The sequence below is a fragment of the Camelus ferus genome, chromosome X (genome assembly GCF_009834535.1).
Source record: "Camelus ferus isolate YT-003-E chromosome X, BCGSAC_Cfer_1.0, whole genome shotgun sequence".
Taxonomy (NCBI): domain Eukaryota; kingdom Metazoa; phylum Chordata; class Mammalia; order Artiodactyla; family Camelidae; genus Camelus; species Camelus ferus.
The window spans coordinates 93,644,988-93,669,182 of record NC_045732.1 but is presented as its reverse complement, the minus strand read 5'-3'; the positions used below and the strand labels follow the sequence as shown (position 1 = coordinate 93,669,182).

General features: G+C 44.8%; 1 long non-coding RNA gene across 1 annotated transcript; it reads left to right on the top strand.

The window, feature by feature from the left end:
• Positions 1-638: 638 nt before the first annotated feature.
• On the top strand, positions 639-11,864 carry LOC116661988. The gene is made up of 3 exons (XR_004317949.1): positions 639-762; positions 5,311-5,314; positions 11,854-11,864. It is a non-coding gene; the product is annotated as an uncharacterized LOC116661988 (long non-coding RNA).
• The last annotated feature ends 12,331 nt before the right edge of the window (positions 11,865-24,195 follow it).

Below are 24,195 nucleotides of genomic sequence, written 5' to 3'. Positions count from 1 at the left end.
ATGAATTAAGTGTGGTCCTTGCCTTTAAAGACTTTGTCCTCTAGCAGAGAAGCCAGCCATCTATTTAACTAGCTATAATATGAGACCCACCTCTATAACTGATTTGACATTTGCTGAATACATATTCTGGGCCGGGAACAGCAGAAAAGGAGAGAGAGAAAGTCCTACCCTTGAGGAGCTTATATCCCAATGAGGGAGGCAGAGAAGTAAGCTGACAATTACAATATAATGTGACAAGGATGCTGATGGGGAGAGCAGATAGAGCTTTGGAAGCAAACAGCAGAAATGCTAACCGACGCTTGGGGAATCTGGGAAAGCTTCCGACAGGAAGTTCCAATAACCCAAGACCCACGGCTGCCATTTGGCCTGACTACAATGTGAATGGCACCCCCTGGAGTTGTGCACCATCTGTGGCAGCCCTGGCTGAAAGATGAATAGGAATTAGCCAAGAGTATTTAGCAGGTGTGGTGAACCAAAAGTGGCTCAAAATGGCTAGAGTGGTGTATTTTAAAACGAAATTAAAATTGTATCCTATTCCCTTTATCATTTGGCTTCTCTCTCTCCACACACACATTTTGTATATATACGGTTTGTTACTGAACCAGACTTGGCTCTACTCACCAGCACAGTAAAGCCAATCTACTGACACCGGGTTGTGGTGAAGGAAAGTGCAGCATTTATAGCAGGGCGCCCAGCAAGGAGTCCAGGTAGCTAGTGCTTAAAAGGCCCCAACTCCCTGATGGCTTTCAAGGAAAGGTTTTTGTGAAGGAGGAGTTGTGGGGTGCATAATCACCTCGTGGAAATTCTCCTGATTGGTTGGTGGGGAGGTAACTAGGAATGAACCTTCTGGTTCCAACCGGTCTGGGGTCTACGTGCATGTGGGCAGCATACAGTTAACTTTTTCCACCCAGTGGGGATTTCAGTGTCTGCAATAGAGCTCAAAGGACGTGATGCAGAATATTATCTCTAGCCCTTGAGGAGGAACTAAAGGTTTCTGACTGTGTTTAATGGCTAAACTATTATTATTTTGTCTTGCTTGACTGTTTTCCTTTCTTTCTGCATTTTCTCACTTCTCTGATTAAATTTACTCTTTGGAACTCGGGAAAGGCCTAGGAGGTTAAAAGTTTTCTACAGACAAGAGGTAGGCAGGGGACATGGTAGGGGGTGGGGTCTGTCCGGGAAAGACCCCATAGGGTCCTGCTCGGTTACAAATTGACCCTGGTAAATGTGGATGGAGGTAGTGTGGGATTTGGAAACTCATCATTTTAAGGCTACCATTGTAAAGATTTGATCAGACAAGAATTATGAATGGATGCTAAATCTAGTGGAGATTTTGATGACAAGCAGGATATTTGCATGGTCTTCAAGTGTGTCCCCAAAGACTGCTCATTATGTACAAAGGAAAAATTTTTAAGTAGCTATAGAGTAGAGAAATCGGGCAGCACTTTGAGCTGGTGATCACAATTAACATCCCCAGTGAGAGACAGATATACATTGTCTCCCCATTGGACACCGTGTTACCCATGCAGTGTACCAGCAGACATGCAGATCCTTGCCTAATGGTGAGCAAACAGCAAGCACAACACGAGGAGCACTGTTCAAACACTGTTGAAAGTGTGAGCAGGAGGGGAACTGTATTCTTCAAAGATTGCAAGGTCATAAAAGATTCCGAAAATGCTATGGAATGTTTCAGATCAATGAAAGCTAAATAGAAGAAGCAATTCATTTCAATACCCGACCCGAGAGTAGCTCCTGTGCTGGAGGGGAAGAAATGTTCTAAAGGACATCGGTGTGTCAGCTGACAAAACTGCAGTATGGACAGTAGATCCAAGTATTATGACAGTGTCTGACTCATGACCTGAGAAAAGCTGTCTGTGGCTATGGAAGAGGGTGTCTCTGTGCTTGGGAGATACATGCTGAAGTATAGGGGTAAAGGATCATGATGTGTACAACGTATTCTCAAATGGCTCAGAACAGAAGTGTGTGCGAGTATAAAATGGTTATACAAATGTATATGTATCATGTGTATGGTGTGTGTATATATATTGTGTATACATAATGTGTACACATATGGGCATATATGAGTGAGAGAGAGTGAACAAGAGCACCAGCCCCTAGAGATGCACAATTGACCCGTGAACAACACAGGTTTGAACCATATGGATTCTGTTATACGTGGATTTTTTTCAATAGTAAATACCACTGCACTACACGACTTGTAGATGTGGAACCGTGGATATGGAGGAACCCCGGATACACAGGAACCCGGATACGTATGAGTTATCTGTATACTATAAATTATACATGGACGTTCAGCTTTTCAGCTGCTCGGAGGGTTGGGGCCCCTTCCCCTACATTGTTCAAGGGAGGAGGAAGGAGACACAAGGATGGAGAAAAGATGGGCACGTTACAGGCTGAGCAGAGGGAGGCATAGTAGTAAGTTTCTGAGCGCCTGTGATGTCTGGGTGACACGTGACCTTAGAGGTACAAAGATGAATGAGAGTGGTGGGCCCTTCCCAAGAAGTCCGGTGATGTCACCTTGCTGGAGGACTGGTGGGGCGGTGTCCCGGATTTGTCAGAGCAGCCACAAGAGGGCTTGGGCTTCAACCTAGCCTTGCAGGACTGGAGGGGGCTGTCTCTCCAGCTGGCCTAGAGGATGGGGGGTTAGGAAGAGATGCGTGTTTGGTAAAGAATTACGACGAAAGAAAAGCGAAAGCCTGCTTCAGACTCTGAGGATCAGGCCCCACCTACCCAGAGCAGAGCCAGGGCTCTGTCACCTCCTCAGGTCAGAGGTCTCAGCGGGGAGAATGGGAGCTGCCTCTCCAGCCTTGCTCCCAATTTCCTCTCCCCAGTTTCTCCCTCCCTTCTGGAAGGAAGCCCAGACCACATTCCAGGAGATCTGAGCACCCTCCCTGGGGGAAATCTTCGCAGGCTCCACCCCAGAGAGGCCCTGGAAGGAAAGCAGTGTCCCAGTCACCAGTCACTGCAGGAGCTGGCCGCCTGAGTCCGAGTGGGCCCTTCCTCAGGCCTGTCTTTCTTCCGGGTCATCCCTGCGGGACCCAGCCCACCCCTTTTCTGGAAGCCACTTCCCCAAATCCCAGGAAGCTGTGGACGTGCGCATTACCCTACCCTGGGCCTTCCCAACTTCCTCGTTGGTGTCAAAACTTCCTTTTCATTTCATGTTCCTTCTTTCTATTCAGGAAAATCTAGTGTCAGTAGGAGAAATGAGATAAGCTGGGTTTTGGTCAAAAATGAGTTAGCTGTTAAGCCAGCAGATGTCCCCAGAGTTGACTGAAATAAGAGAAACTTCAAGTACCTGTGACGTGGAAAGACTTGTTTGATCAGGCGGGGCCTTCTTCCTGCTGCCTTGGGCATGTCATGGGGACTGGCTGATGGACAGACTAGAGAATGGAGTAGGGTGGGGCAGGGGTGATGAGGGAGCCGGAGGCAGGGACAGGAAAGCACATCAGGAGGCTATGGCTGCACATCCAGGAGGCGATGGCCTGACCTAAAATCTTGCAAGGGCAGGCAGGGCTAGGTTGATGAAGCAAAAATGTCAGGACAGAACAGGCCTGACTTGGTGCCCAGAGACCTGGAGATAAGGGAAGAGGGAGTGCCCAGGTTTTCCTCTTGGCCAAGTAGGTGAGTGGTGGTGTCATTTCTTGAGAAAGGGATCATCAGGCAGGACAGACTATGGGTTTGAGAGGGAAAGAAAAAATGATCGTGTGGCTGGGTCCATCAAATTTGAGTTGCTTGGGGGGACGGTAATGTCTCAGTGGTAAAGAGCATGCTTAGTATGCAGGAGGTCCTGGGTTCAATCCCTGGTACCTCCACTTAAAAAAAAAAATTGAGTTGCTTGCGGGACATCCAAGTGAGGCTATCCAGGAGGCGCTTGGATTGGGGCCATATGGAGCAAGGAGCAAAGTCTGGCCTGGAAAAGAAGTTTTATTATGTTCACACACATACACCACCCCCCTACCCCACCCACCACCACGAACTTCCAACCTGGTAAACTCCCGAGGTCATTCATCCCAGGGCACGTTGACAGAATAAGGTGTGGATGTCATCCTGGGAGACGGGCCTGGAGTGTTCCTGCACAGTGGTTTTACAAGGCCTCCTTAATAGTCATCGTGCATCATCATAAGGACAACAGTAATAGTGGGTTGGAGACATCTGAGTACTGAAACTCCAGAGTCATGCCTGTCCGCAGACCACATAGCAGGACTCCCCTCTTTTCCAAACCCCTGTGAATGGTGTTGTGAGCAGGCACCGGCTGGAGGATGCATGCGAAAGCCAGGGTGGGTGTTGGGCGGGGTGTAGGCACTTGGCAGGGAGTGGAACACTTGTAAATCTGTCCTGTGTGATCCCTTCCCTTTCAGAGTGTACTGAGCCCTTAGTGTCTGTGTCCTCACCCTGGTCAGTTCCCATCCCGTGGACTACAGCCCTCTCAGCTGCACGGGATGTTCTCAGGCTGATGCCAAGAGCAACTCGCTCCCAGTCAGCACTTCCACCCGCCTGGGTAAGCATGAGGCGGAGCAGTGTGTGGTGTGCGTGGGGCCGCGGGGGAGTGGCAGAGGTGACTTTTCTCCCAGGTTGGAAGAAAAACAATTGCTGTCTGAACTTCCTGGCTACAGAATAGCTAGCTAGTAAAAATTTGTGTGTACATGGGGGTGAGGACTGGGGAGCTCCCCACCTCCCTCCAAGTCTTAGGAATAACAAAGGGCACTCCTGGTAGAAGATGACGAGATGAGAGCTCCCACATAGGACTCCACACTGAGCTTCTGTTTCACCAGGAAGAAATCTTGAATGTCAGCCAATATGTACTCATTGATTCATTCAGTCATTGAGGGCTGGTCTTTGTACTGAGCGTTGGGAGGGGTGGGGCTAGGGACTGCGCCCTTGGAGAGCTACCAGCCTAGGTGCAAACACAAAACAGTCATTCCTGCAATGACCTCAGAGCAGAACATCCCAATAGGGCCCCACTAGATGCAGCTGTGCCTGCTAAGTTGCCCAGGGTGACCTTGGGAGTGGAGACAGCACATGGGGCCCGGAAGGAGACAGGGTTCATTCATGGCCTGCAGCAGAGGATGGCCCAGAAGGCTGGGCAGGCTTTCCACCAGAGAGGGTCAGATTCCAAAGCAGACAGAGCCAGTCAGCAAGAAGCCCAACCTCACATCCAAAGTCCCCCTCCCACCCTCTCTTTCTGCTGAAAAGGAAACAGGAACCCAAATGTAAACTCCAAGGGCAAACCCCGGGCCACCCTCAGGGGTAGCTGCCAGGACTCTGGCTGATATCCTAGAGGCTGAAGAGAAGGGTTCCCCACCTCAACCTACAGTCTTCAGTGTCACCAGCCTTTCTGGAAAGCCTTCAACAGTAAATTAGAACCCAGCCAGGAGCAGGGCCAAGTGGACAGAGGCTAGGCCACAGCTCCCCTGCCCCCTCTCCTGCATCCTTCCTCTTCCCCTGAGTCTTGAGCGCTTGCCAGATGTGCCTTCCAGAGTCACTGCAAGTGTTCCTGGCTCTCTTCCACCTCTGCTTTTGTTCAGGCAGAAAGAGGCCACCCACTCAGGGAAAAGCCACTATTGTCAATCTGTCCCCAAGGCCCTCAATCAAGGTGGCAGCTAGGGTTAGCTGTAGAATCCCGGAACTCCCCATCCACAGTGGTGGGCTTCGGTGGGGGGGGGGTCTGAATTAATGGCAGAGGGGAGTGGGAGTAGGGATGAGGGTCATTCATGACCTGGAAATATAGTTAGGCCCAGGGGATGCTGGAGCCGAGGCCTTTGGGCCCAGGAGAGCCAAATGCTACATTTTTGGACATGTTGGGAGCTGGTTGTTAAACACATCTATTGTTTAGAAACATATATGCTTACCATGAAATAAATCCTATTAAAAACTAAGGTAACAAATATCCCCAAACTCATCACTTCCTAATCATTTTAATATATTTTACTATTATCTGTGCCCTTGAGGTTATTTATTGTCTATCACATCTGTGTGACTGAAATCCTGTATAACAGTGTGCAATTACACAGCTTTCCACTATCACAGTGAAGTTGGCAGCTTGAAATCAGGCAAGGTGGGAGTATTTACAACTCAGAAATCGGGGGGAGCGTATAGCTTAAGTGGTAGAGCACATGCTTGACATGCATGAGGTCCCAGGTTCAACCCCCAGCACCTCCTCCAAACAGAAATAAATGAATTAATCCAATTACCACCCCCTCATAAAAAAAAAAGAAGACAGTAAATGCTATGAATCAGGGTTTGAGTTGTTGTTTTACTGATTATCTGGACCTAAGAAAGTGAGGGGGAATTTCATAATGCAGATTAAACTCACATGTGAGCCATGCCTGTCACTGTTACATTGTGAATAACACCAAAACATGAGGCAATAATCTTCCAGTGTTTGAAAATCATTATCCTATTCAGCAAAGAAACCTCATTATTGATGAATTAATGAGATTCTGACATGTCTTTGTTGTTTCACAAACAAATGGAAATATCAACCAACGTTCATGTCAGAAGTACATCAGTGGCAACCACAGGTTACAAATACAAGAGGCAATGAAAGCATTCTGTGAGACTCAGTTGGCCATTGATTAATAATATTATTATAATTCATATTAATATCAATATAATCCATCTATTATATTGTCTATTTTATAATTATGTATAATTTGTGTGCTATACATCCATTACATCAGTAAAGCTTATAATTAACTTATATACAAATATACATACACATACTTCCCCGAAGAGGGCCGACTGTTAAACATTTACCAACACACCGCTGGTTAGGCCCTAGGTTCAGAAATACTTTGGTACCAGAAACACAAGGTTCAAAGGTCCAAGAGGTACCCCAACCCTGACCAAAATCTGGTAGAGGACAGACACATGACTAAAAACACCTATGTGTTTTTTTTAAAAAAGCAAACAAGTAAAAAGCTTTTTCTTTCTTTTGTAATCTCACTAGGCTTTAAACTCTAGGAAAGTAGGGACTTTGCCTCGCTCATTCATAGTGGACTCTTTGGCGCCTAGTCAGTGCCTGGCACGTGGGAGGTACTCAGTGAATTCTTCTTGAAAAAAAATTAATGGTTCTTCTATGCCAACTAAACTTTGATTTAGCTTCTTCCCCAAGATCTCACCCAGGGATGGCCCTGACTCCTTAGTCTAGAAATTCCCCTCTCCACAGGTTCCTTGTTTCACCTTGGCTCTGAGAGGACTGCCGCCCCAGCATGTCAGGGCGGTGCCTGACAGGAATGTCCACCGCTTTACTTCCTGGATGCTGGCTCTCCAGAAGTTGGCCTAGGCTAGCATAGTGCCTCCACCACCTGACAAATGGACAGAATGAAAAGAAATTGAGGGGTAGGGTGGGGAGAATAGAGGCAATGAGGAAAGTCCAGAAAAATACAACCCAAATGGGAAACCATTTGGCTTGAGAAGAAGTATAGGCCAGTCTCCTGAATAGACACCTATGGAGAATTCCAGTTCTGCCTACCACTCAGTGATCGTCAGTCTGCTTATGCAGAAAATGATCTAAAGGGGCCGCTCTAGAAGATCTCCTTGGTTTCCTCCAGCCTTGCTGTGTTGGGGGCTTCTGCTGACACACACAATCAGCTCAATCTGAGAAGGCGGGTTGGGAGGGCTGCTACATCAGAGGAAGGGCAGGATGTGATGCATGGGAGAGGTGTGCTTTTAAGACTTTCTCTTCAGGAGGAAGCAAATGTGTGAGAAACATCCCAGTTGGTGAGGCAGGCTGAAAAGAAATACTGCAGCTTCTGAAAGGCTCAGATAAATTCATGGCTGATAGTTTACTGAGGGACTCAAGGACAGTGGTGGGGTCTTTGCATCCCATGATGCCCTCATCTGAGTCAGAGGAATGGGGGCCTCCCCACCAGAGTAGCATTTTTATACCCTTGTGTTCTCACGTCCTTCAAATGCCCTGGCTCACATCCTCGCTGCTGCGTGTGCGTGCCCACACCTTCTTCCCACATCCTGAAACCACTGCCCAAAGACAGGCAAGGTGATCTGAAAATGAAGCGTGGCAGCTTTCAGAGCACAGACAGGAGGTTTCCTCCTGGCCCCTCCTCCTCTTTGCTACCTCCGGTCCCCAATGCAGTGTGGGCTCAACTCCTGACAAGTTAGCCCTAGGCCTCTGGCTCTGCCTGTACTTTTCGATGCTCATGATAACCCGTGGAATGATAAGACTGGCCTTTTTCAATCCTGCCTCCGCACTGCAGATATGAGTGGAGCCTTCCCTAAGAGTGTTTTTCTCCTGTTAGTCTTCTGTTCAGGATGCCTCCAACTGCCTGCTATCTTGAGTCCAAACCCATAGCCTGACCTTCAAAGAGAAGTTATCATTAATTTGGTACTTACAATGTGCTAGGCATTGAACTAAGTGTCGTGTCTCCTAACCCTAGTAGCAAGTCTAGGATAGGGCCTCCGCTATTTGTCAAATGGATGAATAAATAAATCGTCAGAACAGCCCTGAAAAGCAGGTATTATTATTTCCCATGCTACTGATTATGAGACTGAGGCTTAGGGAAGTTAGGTAACTTGCCCAAGGTCATGATTATAAGAGGACAAGTCAGGACTCCAACCCAGGTCTGTTTGATTCTAATTCCTGGGGATGTTATATATGGCTCTTCAAGTCTTTCTCACCTGGGAAGGTTCTGGCCCAGCAGACACAGCCCTGTGACATTTATGGCTCCAATTCTGCGTATGGAGATGGCGGCAGCCTTCCCCACAGAGGGCATATATGACAGCTGCCCCTGTTTACAGACACTACCTGCCACAAATGGCTCATCATATCCTGAGGATTGGCCTGAGGATAAGGCAGCTGCCCTGGGAACTTGCACAGACCTCCTGGGATAGGCACACCCCTGGCCTGTCACGACCTCTATGTCCTGGGAGGAGGCACATCCAGGAAGTTCTGGTGGTAGAAGGATTTCCTTTTAGGGAGCTGCTCCCACGGAGGATGGCTCCACGTTGCACTGCAGAGAGCCTCCAGGTACCCCCTCTGCTACTATGGAACCTACTGACCTCTTGTGGGAAGAGTGTAAATGCACCGCGGCCAGGCAGCCTTAGAAGGCTTGGCCCTCAGCCACTCTGTGCTCCCACATCTTCCAGTTTGGGGGAAGTCGGCTTTCCCTACCAGGTTGATTTGTCTGTGCCAGTACTGCAGCGGGTAGGTCTCGACCTTGCTGTGCCTCAGTTTCTTCACCTATAAAATGGGGATAAACAAAGACCCACCCCCGTCCCCATGCCATACTTTAAAACCTGAGAAAAAGCTTTAATTGGGGTGAAATGGATGGATAAATTCAAGATGCCAAGAGCCAGGGCCACACTCATGAAATTCTTGGTACCTGAACAGAAATGACTAGATCTTATTTCATAAAGTGAATCAACCTTTTTCATGTCACAGGACACACAGAGGGCATTTGCCCAGCACACTGGGATATAAAGGAAGAGGTGGCTCAGCTCCCCCAAAGCCTGAAGGCATCAATGGCTCAGCATTCCTGGAATCCTTTTACAGCACCTGGGGTGGCAAGCGCCGCTGTATATAAAGTAGTCACAGAAGCAGTGGTGAGCCTTATCAGGATTCTCTTTCCCCTCTTTCCATGTGACACAGCCAGCAAAGGGTTTGGTGGGTGGCCCCGCCTCTCAGAGACCTGCAGTGACCAATAGGTACAGGTGAGAATGGCTGCTGAGCAGCGGGTAAGGGCCTGGCATGCCTGCCCTGGCCCCAGGGCAGTGCTCTGCAGGCTCCGCTTTGCTGATGCAGAGAGATGACAGCGGCCCCACAGGCCTCTGGGCCAAAGCAGACTGCATCTGGGGATAATCTGAGACCAAAGACAGGGTGTCTGGTCAGGGCAAAACTGAGGGACAGGGGCGCCTGCTGTCTGTCTCCCCGCAAGCTGCTTCTCTTTTCTCTCCCTGATACCCACTTGCACCCCACGGACTCGTTCATCACAAAGGCCTTCGATGAGTGGTATCCAGTTGCCAAAGCCCGTGCCAAGTACTGGGACTACAGGATGGAACTGCTGGCTTCAAGGAACTGGCTCTGGTAGAAAGAAAAACATGGGAAGAGGGGCGCTGAATAAGGTGTGATAAGTCCAATGGGTGCTGTAAAGAGGAGGGAAGGTGTGAGGGCCTGAGACGGCCTCAGGGAGTCGGGCAAGTTCGCAAGGACACCTGAAGAATAAATGTGGCTGGAGGGGAGGAGGGGAGAGGACCTGGGGAGTAAAGAGGCAGCTTTCCAGAAAGAACGGCATGCACCAAGGAGCCACTGAGACGGGGGAGAATGAGGCGTGTTCAAAGCACATCAAGGAGTCCAGTTGTACTAGAACATAAAGTGCTGGATGGGGGTGGGTGCTGGATGGGTGACAAAGCCAGGCTGGCAGCGGCCAGGTCAGAGAGGTGCCGATTAAAGGTGTTTTTGCTTCATCTGAAGGCAATAGGGCGCCGCCAGGGCATTGTGGACAGGGGAGTCCCAATGTCCAAATCAGTGCTAAGAAAGGCTGCTCTGGAGGCAGAGGGGAGGGCAGGGAGGCTGCTGAGGAGGCCGTGGCAGTCACTGAGGTTATGTGGGGTCAAAGCGTGAACTAGGGCACAGTCAGGGAGGATCTAAAGGAGGGATTCGAGAGCCCTGAAATGAGCAGAATCAACAGAACGTGGTGGTTGTATGGAAGTAGGTGGGAAGGGAAGAGAGGTTGTGCCAAGGGAAGTGCCAGTTTTCTGGCCTGTGTCACTGGGCATGGTGGTGCCATTCCCTGAGGTTGGGAACACAGGGAGGACCCAGGCTGGGGCAGGGGAGGGAGATGAGTGCCACTGTGGATATGCTGGCTTTGAGGTACTTGTGGGATATCAAGGTGGCGATGTCTACTAGCCAGTTGGATATAAAAGTGTTATCACTCAGCAGAGGTCTGGGCTGGAGTTTGGGGGTCTTCAGCATGTAAGGTAAGCTGAAGCCCTGGTCAGGAATGAGATGACGAATGAGAAGGGGGCTAAGGCTGGAACTCTGGTGATCACAAGCACTTAAGAAATGTAAAGAAAGTGGGAGAGAGCCAAGTGTCCCAGAAATGCAGGGAGGACAGAACGGCCCCCAGAGCCAGATGCACCAGAGAAGGCAAATCAGATGGAGCAGATCTACGAGGACAGATATTTCAGGAGAGGGTTGGAGGCACAGCCAGGCTGCAGTGGGCTGGTTCCAGAAGCTCAGACTGTGAAGGGGAAGAAACAACAGAAGCTAGAAGGGGGCTCTGTGTCAAAGGTGGTTTTTGTTGAAGGTACCTGTTCAAATTTCCATGCTGAGCGGAAGAGATGGAGAAAGAGGGAGAGGTTAAAGCTACAGGATAGAGAGAGGACATAAGTGATGGAGCAATGCCCCAGGGGAGGCGAGGGGACTGGACCTGAGCACACGGGGGAGGTGGGTCTCAGCCGTGGGCAGGAGGAGGGAGTTGCGGGTAGGGGGAGCAGGTGTTGCAAGCTGGGTTTGCTGAGGAGCCGACTCTGAGATGGAGGGACTGGAGGAGGAAGACGCTGGGCTGCAATGCAGGCTCAACACAGGACTCGGCCAGCCCCACGGGAAGCTCTGAAGCCAGGAGTAGGGACCGAGGACTGGCTCTTTACCCCAGCATCAGTCATTCACTGGAAACAGGCTGCCCCGGGAAGTGGGCACGCTCTTGGGCAAAGCAGCTTTCTTGAGCTGAGGCAATTCCCAAAGGGGTCTGAGCACTGAGGGCTGTGGCTGTACGCACTGAGTCCTTCAGTCCTGAAGGGGGTCCAGGAAGCACATACAGTGCCCGCTACAGAGAGGAAGGGGGCGCCATTGCATCTGAATTGAATCTGGGCCAGTCAGGGTGAGGCTGAAGGAGTTTACACTGCCCACCTGAATTTTGCTCTGTGAAAATGGAAACAAGTTCTTTTGCTGCAAAAGGGGGCTGCTGGGGGTTGGGGGCTGGAGGAAAGTGCAATGGTGGTGGGATGGCAGCTTTGGGACCCTGAAGAGGAGCTGCCCAGGGACATAGGACAGGATTCCCAGGTGGCGTTGGGGTCTTAGCTGGAACAGGAGAAGTAATCATTTTGGCAGGCGCAAATGGCGTTCACATTTCAAGGTCCCTCACCCTTAGCCACGTGGATCTGTCCTCCCACGGATTTAGTTAGCTTATACCACGAAACATCCATATTATTTAGAGAGGAACATTTTATGGTACACTGTTCCTAAATTCACAAACTTTTTACCTAAACTATTTCCTAAACAAGACCTAAATTCAAGGACTTCAGTATATAACTCTCATTTTTGCTATGACAACAGTTACTCATTCTAACAGCAACAATCTGGGTAATGGCAAATAAAACTATGTGGATATTAAACATTATAAACCAATCAGAAAACAATTTCAGAGTTCTCAATAAAGAAAATAAACAGTTGTCTATGAGCAGATGAATGAAAATTACAGGAGTCAGGATTAAACCTAACTAGTAGGCAAAGACAAAAATGTAGGAAATTTCAAAGGAAAATTAATTATGAAGCCACAAAGGAAAAGCCGCTGCTATAATGATAAAATACAGAACAGGTGGCTCACCAGGTAACTAGAGTGACAAAAAACAAGTACGCTGCCCAATTAAATGGGCTTTTTAAATCCAAACAGGAATTATGTGGATAGTCATTTCAAAATGATGCTTTGCTGTTCAGAGAAGAGAGGGTCCCCGCAACAGGGAGGGGTTAGAATGTAAACTCACTTGGCTTAGAGTGTGAGCTAGGCAGCCAACTGTGCCTCGCTCAGGAAACCAGCTTGTCATCCAAGACGAACTGTCAGTGAGTAGCAACAACTTTTATAACTGGCAGTAGCAATATGGTTCCTAGGAAATAAATGACATATCCAATTCAAGAACAAAGTCAACATTTGTGATGGGGCCTCACTCTGCTTCCCCACACAGATTTGCCACCAAGTGTACATTTTTTTTTTTTGCCCAAGCTATCGGCGACTCTAACTGTAGAAATTTTAGGACACAAAGAATGGCAGACCGATAGGGAAGCATTATCTTGCTGTACCCTAAAGTCATTTCAGATACAAGAGGAGTCAGCCCTGCTTCCAGCTGTACCTTAGAAGAGAGATGGAGCTGCCCACCGCCTCCGGGGCAGATGGCTCCTACCAAGTATCACCCTATAGCTCCTTCTAGCAGCCTGCCAGACCACTAGGCACCAATGCCAGAGGCTCCAACCACTGTTCCCTATCCTTCCGCCCCTAGTCTCAGAAGCACACATGCGCGCACACACTTGCACAAAGTACAATGATAATGCCTACTTTATCACGCTCCAGACTATCTCTTAAGGGCGTTGTCTTCATTTCCACATGTTTTCCTCTGAAGAACCCTGTAAAGTAGGTACAGGCAGACCTCGTTTTATTGCACTTCACTTTACTGCTCTTCGCAGATACCGTTTTTTACAAATTGAAGGTTTGTGGCCACCCTGTGTCGAGCAAGTCTATTGGTGCCATTTTTCCAATAGCAATTGCTCACTTCATGTCTCTGTGACACATTTTGGTAATTCTCACCATATTTCAAATGTTTTCATCATTATTATAATTGTTATGGTGCTCTGTGATCAGTGATCCTTGATGCTACTATTGCAAAAAGGCTTAGATGGTGGTTAGCACTTTTTTAGCAATAAAGGATTTTTAAATTAAAGTATGTACATTGTATTTTTCTAGATATAATGCTATTTTATTGCACACTTAATAGACTATAGTATAGTATAAACATAACTTTTATATGCTCTGGGAAACCAAAAAAAAAATGTGTGTGACTCACTTTATTGCTATATTTGCTTTATTGTGGTGGTCTGCAACCAAACCCACAATATCTACAACGTATGCCTGTAACTGCGATTAGCTCCACTTTATAGATGAGGATGTTGAAGCACAAAGAGGTAAAGTGACTTGCCCAAGATCACAGGCAGTACGTGACAGAGCTGGCACATAAACACAGGCAATCTGATGGCAAGGTTGTACTTTTTCCAGAACGCTATGATGTCTCTCACATTTTGAGGACTAGACCAGTGATTTCTAATCATTTTCTCTTCATGGGCTCCTCTGAAAATCTAGTAAAGCCAATGAATCCCCTCCACAGAAAAGTGCCCATCTGCTTATGTATACACACAATATATTACTTTCAAAGGGTTCAAGGACTCTCTGGGTCGACCCGGACCCTGTGGAGCCCAAGTTAAGAAGCTCAGCCATATGCTAGTTTCCTTCCAGGAAGCAGCTTGGCCTAGACCCCCACCTGGCTCAGCAGGCCCTCAGATTCCTCCGGGAGAGCTTGTGTCTGCTGCTTCGGGGCTACTCTCACAGCTGAAGTTCAGAATGCTCTGGCTTTGTGACGTGACACTTGTGACCTCACATTTTCCTGCTGTACTGTGCCCAGTGTCATCTACTGCTGCACCAGGATGAGGTTTCTGGTGGGCTGGCCCAGCCCTGGCCTAAAGACAATAAGAAAGCTCTAAGATCTTTCACAAGCATATCAAGGCACAGTGCTCCAAATGCAAAAACAGAGGGGGAGGGAAACCAAGCTCCTTGGCAGAGCAGATGAAAAGTCATGACACTGAGGGTGCCCCAAGCACTGCTACAGGTCAGAACTGGAGATCAAGTTAGACAAGGATACAAGAAAGACACAGACAGAAACCTGCTCTGAGGGCTTCCAGGCTGGGTGGTACAGATTGGCCTCCATTTGTGGAAATTCAGTCGCTTTGAGCTGTCCTAGAGCTCAGAAGCAAAGAGATGTGGAGTTCACATTTGAGCTCAAACAAGATGAAGTGACTCGCCCGAAGTTATACAGCTAGTAAGTGGTGGAGCTGAGATCCAAATTCTGGCAATGTGGCCCACAGCACGCATGCTCTGAGGCGAGTATGGTCCAGGGACTGGCTAGTGATGGCGACAGAGGATAGAGCTGTGAGCAGCACAGACTTGGTCCCTGCCTACTAGGTGCTTACCTTCTAGTTTGGCCCCAGAGCATTCAACGGGCAGTTACAGCACATTGTGACGTGTTCCTCGATCAGGGTGGGGACGCTGTAACCGTGCTCCAGAGAGGGCCATGGGGCAGGGCTCCAGAGTAGCAGCCAACAGATTGCAGGGACTCCTTTCTTAGGCCCAGGATCCAAGGAGCCAAACAGGAGGGGAACCATTTCTGGTGGTAGGGCCTCCTGTTCAGCTCCCACTCTGAAGCCTGGAAGCCAAACCGCTGTGAATGAGGCTCCCATCAGGAACTGCAGGAGCCAAGCAAGGGTCCTCCCACTTGTCTGGGGTATCAGAACAGGGGGCCCCCTACAGACCTGTTTCCTTGTCGATCTTTTCTGGCAGAGACAGAGAGCTCCCTGAGGGCAAGGCCAAGGCCTGCCTGTTTCTCCTTCACACCCTCCGTGCCCAGCACTCACTAAATGTTTATCTAATTCATTCATTCAACCAATATTTATTAAGCATGTCCTACACTACCAGGAACTACTAGGCCCTGGGATACAACAGTGACGGGGGGGAAAAATCCCTGTCCTCACTGTGGGAGTGCCAGACGATAAACAAAATGAATAACAAAAATATATAGGGTCTTAGGGGGAAATGAAAGCAAGGAAGGAAGACAGGAAGTATGGGAAGGTAATGATTTTTTGGATAGAATGGGTAGCAAAGACCTCTCTGAGAAAATGATATTTCAATCAAGACCTGAAGCAGGGGACAGAATGAGTCATGCAAATACCCGAGGGAAAAGTGTTCCAGGCAGGGGACCAACAAATGCGAAGGGCTCAGGGCGGAAATGTGCCTCACAAGTTTGAGGGCCAGGGAGGAGACCGCTGTGGCTGAGGGGAATGAACTGAGGTCAGAGTGAATGAACAGGTACTGTTGAGCGTGTCTGGTGCCTAGGGGAACCAAACCAGCTACACAGCACACAGCCTCCAAATCCTGCTGGGACTCCCTGGGGGCAGGGGGAGGCCCCACAGGAATGCCTATTAATTACTCATTCTCCCTCCAGCTCCATTCCAAAGGTATCACTGGATTCTCAAGACCAGATTCCCCACTCCACCCCCAACCCCCAGAGGCCTAGGCAGACCGACAAGGGCTTCCTTGAAACTCCTCCTTAGTCTGGGATTAGGGCCGAGCCGGTAGGAACAAGCTGAGATGAAGAATTGACCTTTAGAGTTTACACAGTCCATCCTTCTACCTCCAGAAAGTACTCCACTCACTTGTTCTTTGAGGTGTTACAGTGGTGGGCATGATGGGGTGTGGCCACCTATTCCCTCTGGTCCTTCTGAGAGAAAAAAACCTCTCAGTTAGGGTCTTTAGATAGCAAATTCTCTTTCAAAGTCCCACTTTTCCACCTCCCTCTCTTCCTCTGGCTCTGCCTTCAGGAGCAAAAAGAATAAGCAGTCTTGCCTTCCTTTGGGGATCTCTGTATCTGAGTCCTGTGGCCTGCACTGTCTCCAAAGAGTCCAATGTCAAACCCTCTATTATCTAAAAGATGATCTGAAGTTCTTCAGATATTTTGGATATAAGCTTCGTACTTTTCTGTATTACAGATATCTTTACCTACCCTGTGGCTTACTTTTTCACTCTTAATAACAGAAGCTTAACTTTAATCTAGTCAAATGTATCCACCTTTTCTTTTATTATTACTAATTTTGTGGTTTGATTAAAAGGTCTTTCATTTCCTAAAGATAATGAAAATATTTTGTTATATTTTTTCTAGAAGGTTTACATTTTACCTTGCACATTTAGATCTATGATTCACCTGAAACTGATTTTTGTAGATGAGGTAGTGGTCAAGTTTTCTTTTTGCCATATGGATAGACAGTTGTCCTAGCAAAGTTTATTTTTTAAAAAATCCTTTCCCTGTTGAAGAGCAGTGGCACCTTTGTTGTGTATCTGTTATATCTGTGTAGGATACGTCCAGATGTTTCTGGATTTGCTATTCTATTTCATTGATCTATTTGCCTATCACTGGGCCAATATCACGTTGTTTTAATTACTTTCACTATATAGGACAATAATATCTAGCAGAACAAATCTTCCCACCTGGTTCTTCAATAGTACTTTGGCTATTCTTGGACCTTTTTATTTCCATATAATTTAAATTAGCTTGTCAGGTCTGACTCACTTACACACACATACAACTGTTGAGATTTCTAAATGGACTCTCACTGAATCTATAAATCAGTTTGTGGAGAACTGACACTTTAATGCTATTGCATCTTCCAATTTATGAACACAGTATATCACTTCATTGATCTAGGTCTTAATTTTTCTCAGTAATCTTTTACAGTTTTCTATCTAAAGGCTTTGCACATGTTTTTCTAGATTCATCTCTAGGTATTTTTATGCTATTGTAATGACATAATATTTATATTTTTAAAGTTGCCAACTGTTGATTATATACAGAAATACCATTAATTTTTGATATTAACCACATGTTCAGCAACCTTTCTAAATTCATTTATCAATTCAAGTGTTGATCCTTCAATTCTTTTGAATATTCTATGTACACAATCACGTTTTCTACAAACAATGACAGTGTTGCTTCTTCCTTTCCAAATCTTTAAACTTTTTGTTTTTTCTTCTTCTCTTATTACACTGGGTAGGATTTCCAACACAATGGTCATATGGGGAAACTTTGTCTCAATTCTAATTTCAAGAGGCAAGCTTTTAAGTATACTTGCTATAGGATTTTTTTATAGATACTCTTTATCATAATTAAGAAACTTCTATTCCTAGTTCCTTATTCCCATGTGTATCCTTACAATAAATCCCTATCATTTACAATAACTTGAGTATCTGTTCCAAACATCCAAAAGAGCCTAATTAAGACAATAATAATTTTGACATTGTCTTATTTATAACTCTCAATTTTCTTATTTTATTCAGTGAGGTACAACTTTCAGAATAATGCTAAGTAATAGCAATGATGGCAAGTATGCTAGTCTTGTTCCTGACATGAATGAAAACTGCCTCTAGAATTTCATCTGGATCCTATTTGTTAATATTTTATTTAGAACTTTTACATCTATATTCAGGATTTTTATATCTATATTTGCAGGTGAGATTAGTCCAGATATTTCTTTCTCCTGCTATCACTGTCAGGTTTGGTCTCAGTTATCCTATTTTCATATCAAAAATTGGGAAAAATTCTTTTTTTTCTAGTCTCTAAAACAGTTTAAGAATTATTTATTGAAGTTCTTCTAGAATTTCATATAATACACCAAATAAGATCACTCTGCACACTGTTTTGCAAACTTTTTTCTGCCAACAATGTCTACCATTTTAATAAATTCTCATCTGATCTAATACCACATATTTATATTTTCCTATATGACCCCAAAATGACCCTTATAACTGGTTTGTCCAAACCATAATCCAATTCAGAACAAGGCACTAAATTTCATCTGGTTGTTTTGAAAAGGAAAAATGTTTCTAACAATTCTATCTATCTTAAAATGGAAATGGTTGCTTTGGGAAATTGTAAGTCTACCATCAATGGAGACTTTCAAGCAAAGGCTTGAACAATACGTGTCTGGGAGGCTGCACGGGGAATTCCTGCATATGGGACATTAGAGCACATGATTTTTAAGGTCTTTTCCAAATTTAAGTGATGAAGATTCTATGAATAACCTTCTACAAATCCTATTATTATACCACTTCTGCAACGGATCTCATCCCCTCCTGCCTACTCAATTCACATCACTCCAGTAATTCTTCTCTTTCCTGTATTACCAATTTTTACTTCTCTCTTGGCTTTTTCCTCATTAGCATTCAAATATGCTGTTATTTCTCCCATCTTGACAATATCTACTGTCAATTTTATTTCGCACTCCACATAACACACCCATTTCTTTCCTTTTACAGCAAAACTCCCCCTCACCAAAAGTTGCCTGTATTCACTGCCTCCAATTCCTCATCTCCCGTTCTCTCTTGAACTCACTCCTATCAGACTTTTGCTCATACCACTCTACTGAATTGCTCTTGTCAAGATCACCAATGACCTCCACATTGCTAAATGCAATAGTCATTTCTAAGTCCTCATATTACTTACATTTGCTGGTCATTTGCCTATTTGCTCTCAGACCCATTCTCCCTCTTCTCCTGCTCTGCTGTGTGGAACAGACTACATTTCCCAGCTGCCCTTCCCCTCTGACTTCCTGATAGGTTTGACCAGTGGGAATCACTGGCAGAAGATTAAAGAACAGAAGGGGAGAAGCCAGGGTATTTCCCTTCCTTTCCCTCTGTTCTGAGCGCCTTCTCTAGCAGTGACTGTATGTCCTCTGTGACTCCCAGTGAACAGGCCCTCCCTCCATGGACCAGGTCCCTGCTGGGCCAGCCTTCCTGCTTCTGCTGTGTGGTCCCTGATCTTGGACTTGGGCAACACCACCTTCTAATTTTACCTCCAGTAGAGGTGAAGCAGTTTCCTGCTGTTGCTAAATTTCTGGGTTAATTCACCATCCCTTCCTTGGCTTCTCAGCTGTTCTAAGAAAAACAGCTCTCACCTAAGTAACCAATTCCTCACGTTAAATTCTTTCTGTTAAAAATTTTGAATGTGGTTTCTGTTTTCTAATTGGCACATCTGATATAAAACATCTGCTTCTCTTAGCTTTCAGGATATTTCACCCTGTTTCCCTTCAAATTTACTAGCCATTTCTACTCAGTTGTCTTTGCTGATTCTCCTCATCTCTTGACTATTAAATGATGGAGTGCTCCAGGAGTCAATCCTTGAACCTATTCTCTTTGCTATTCACATTTACATCTTTGGGGATCTCATCCTGTCTCACAGCTCTGACTATCATCTATGTGCTGAAAACACCAAATTTCTATCTCTAGCTGGACCTCCCCAGTTGAGCTCCAGACTACATACCCTAAACTGCCTACCTGATATCTCCACTTCGATAGCCAACTGGCATTTCAAACATAACATGTTCAAAACAGAGCGCTTGGCTTTCCCCTGACAGCTGTTCACCTCATCTCAGTAAATGGCACTTCAATTCACCCAAGTTATTTGAGCTACAAATTGAGACATTGTCCTTGATTTCCCTCTCCTTCACTTCCCTCATCCAATCTATCAGCTAGTCCTGATAACAAAAGCTCCAAAACACATCTCCATTCACTTTCTCCAACTCTTCCTTTCCTACTCCAGTCCAACTACCCTCATCTTTCACCTGAGCTACCACCCTAGTCTCCTTGTTGGTCTCCACTAATTTACAAGATAGGGACACTCATCTATTTGGGTAAAAGATCAGAGAAAGCAGGTTGTAGGACTGATTCTATATTGGAAGCTTGCAGGGCAGGTGTTATAATATTAAAAGGAGGTAAGATTTATCTTCTTTTTCAATGAAGCATGGCTGCTGTAATAGAAATCAAGTCCGAAGTGTTAATCAAAATGTTTGACAATTAGGACTCATTGGCAGTGGCTTAAAATATTTGGGCAGAAGACTGTTACCCTACAGATTTGTGTAATTTAAAAAATAAAGAACTACAGGTCTGGACCGTGTATACTAACTCTAATCATTGTCCCTATAATGAAGTGTCATTGCCTCTCACCCACTTCCCAGGCCTGTTGCCAATTCCAGACTGGTTTACCCAGAGACCTCTGAACCAAGAGTTAATGCAGCCCCTTGACCTTGCCACAAGTATGTAATATGAAGTTTCTTTTTGGCCTTCCCCAGAAGGTGCCGAAACAATTACTAGAGTATACTATCAACTAGAAAAGGGCAATACTCAGGCACTGTCTCTGGGGAGCCAGGACGCCACTGTGAGACAAGTCAGACTGGGGGGCTCAGAGTCTGGGGTCAGGAGATAAATGGAATTTCAGCCCAAGTTTGTATCAGAATAGGCCTAGTGAGTTTGCAAATACATCCTGAGATTATTTTCCTTGTTTGAAAAAAGGTAAGGTTTACAATAGCACCAGAAAAAAATGAAGTACTTATGTATAAATTTGAACAAAATATTTGCAGGATCTGTAGGTGAAAAACTACAAAAGACTGGTGAAAGAAATCAAAGATCTAAATACATAGAGAGATATATCATGTTCATGGGTTATAAGATGCAATATTATTAAGATATTGATTCTCTTCAACTTGATCTTTAGATTTTACACAATTCCAATAAAAAGATTCATACTACTTGATTTCAAGACTTACTATAAAGCTATAATAGTCAGAAAACATGAACCTTAACACATTCATCACACATTATGCAAAAATTAATTCAAAATGGATCATAGATCTAAATGTAAATATAAAACTTCTAGAAGAAAACCTGCATGATCCTGGGTTGTGAAAGGCACTACACTATTAAGAGAATGAAAAGACAAACCACAGACTGGGAGATGTTGCAAATCACATGTCTGATAAAAGGTTTACATCCAGACTATATAAAGAGCTCTTAAAACTCAACAATATAAAAACAAACCCAGCTTAAGAATAGGCAAAAGATCTGAGTAGATGCTTCACCAAAGAAGATACACGGATGGAAAATTAGCAAATAAAAATCTGTTCACAACAATGAAAAAAACCACATTAAAAATGGGCAAAGTACTTGAACAGACATTTCTCCAAAGATAGTTTAGAAATGGCCAAAGAGCACATGAAAAGTGGCTCAACATCATTCATTAATCACTGGAGAAATGCAAATCAAAACCATGCAATATCACTGCTATTAGGATGGCTACTATCAAAAAACAGAAAATAAGAAGTGTTGGTGAGGATGTGGAGAAACTGGAGCTCTATACATTACTGATGGGAATGTAAAATGGTGCAGCTGCTGTGGAAAACAATATGGCGGTTCCTCAAAAGATTAAACAGAATTACTGTCAGATCCAGCAATCCCACTTCTGGATATATATCTAAAAGAACTGAAAGCGGGGTCTTGAGATATTTGTACCTGATGTTCACAGCAGCACTGTTCATTATAGCCAAGAGGTGGAAGCAACCTGAATGTCCATCAATGGAGGAATGTGTAAACAAAATGTGGTCTATACATACATTGGGATATTATTCAGCCTTAAAAAGGAAGGAAATTCTATCATACAGTACAACATGGATGAACCTTAAGGACATTATTCTATGTGAAATAAGCCAATCACAAAAGGACAAATACTGTATGATTCCACCTATATGAGGTATCTAAAGTAGTAGAATTCATAGAAACAGAAAGCAGAATAGTGCTTCCAGCAGCTAGGGAGAGGGGGAAAGGGAGAGCTATTTATTTAATGGGTATATAGTTCCAGAAATATAAGATGAAAAAGTTCCAGAGATCTGTTTCTCAACACTGTGAATATACTTAACACTGTTGAACTGTGCATTTAAAAATGGTTAAGATGGTAAATTTTATGTTGTGTTTTTTATCATAATAAAAAAGAAGAAAAATATGTTCAATATCATCTGTCATTAGGGAAATGTAAATTAAAAGCAGGAGATACCACTGGAAAAACTGTCATAGATCAGAGGAGACTAGAGGGACATGAAAGGTAACTGCAATGTGAAATTCTGGATTGGATCCTGGAACATAAGAAGGATATGGTGGAAAAACTGGTGAAAATCAAATGAGGTCTGTAGTTTAGTGTTGTTGTACTAATGTTAATTTCTTAGTTTTGATCAATGTACTGTGGTTTTATATATATTAGTTGGCTGGGGCGCTATAATAAAACACCATAGATTGGGTGGCTTAAACAATAAACATTTACTTCTCACAGTTCTGGAGACCAGTAAGTCCAAGATTAAGGTGCTGGCTGATTCTGTTCCTGATGAGAGCTCTCTTCCTGGCTTGTAGATGGCTACCTTTCTTGCTGTGGAAGAGAGAGAGGTTGAGGAAAAGAGAAAGACAGAGAGACACAGAAAGAGAGAGTGAGGGCCCTCTGGTCTCTCCTTATAAGGGCATTAATCCCATCACGAGGGTCCCACCCTCATGACCTCATTTAAACCTAATTACCTCCCAAAGGCCCTTCTCCACATACCATCACATTGGGGGTTAGGGCTTCAACATATGAATTTTGAGAGGGAAACAATGCAGCTCATAACATTACAAAAGATGTTACTATCAGGGGAACTGTAGGGAAGAGTACATGGGAACTTGGTACTATTTTTGGAACTTTTCCATAAATCTAAAATTATCCAAAGATTTTTTTTTAAGTTAAAAAAAAAATCAAGGTAAGAACAGAAGAACAGTTAAAGGTGCTCATGAGAATTCTGATCATCAATCACAGGCCCAGGCTGGGTCAGAAGACAGACCGAGGGTGACAGAGCTGCAATACTGGGAGAAAACAGGAAGACCAAGGTTCTGTGAAATTTAAAAACAGGTTGAGTTCACCGTAAGTGATGCTTTTTGTTTCCCTGGAGGAATGTAAAAGATTAAAAGCTCAAGAGTAATGGACTGTGCTTTGTTAAAATTGAGTGAAAAAGAGGAGTAGTCAGGTGAAAAAGCAGAATAAAACCTGAAAGAAATAAAAAAGGGCAGATCTTCCCTTAAGAAAAGGAAGTGTTCCACAGCGGTAAGGCTCCTAAAATGGTTGACACAAGCTAGTTTTTAAAAAGCTTTACAATTTCTCTTAAACAATAAAGTTACACTTTTAAATGTTACCAGTTAATGCAGTGGCAACATTTTACTATTATATCATAGTTGATAATGTGCAAAACCAAACAAAAAAGTGGAAAAGACTCCCAAATTTCAATATGGCTCCTTATACTAACATTAAAACACTACAACTGTGGCTAAAACACTATAAGTAAATAGAATAGAGAGACTATGTCATCTTATTTTAATAACTAATTCGATATGAAAATAAAACACAATGAAGAGCACACAATTGTTTGGTGCTAGTGACATAACAATTTGCAGTCTTACAGATTAAACAAAATGTGTAATTTGAACCAGACGTTGAAATGGTTCAGGATTAGTATCTAAGGACAAATATCACAGAAAATATGCAGAAAGGTAACCACACATTTGCTATAGGGAGTCCTCTATGCAAGGGTCTTTTTTTTTTTGAATAGAAAACAGTTTTATTTGAGCCAAACTGAGGAGTACAGCACAGGAGACACCTCTCAGGTAACTCTGAGGAACTGCTCTGGAGAAGCATGGTTTTCAGCACAGTTTTTTTTTATTGAGTTACAGTCATTTTACAATGTTGTGTCAAATTCCAGTGTAGAGCATAATTTTTCAGTTATACATG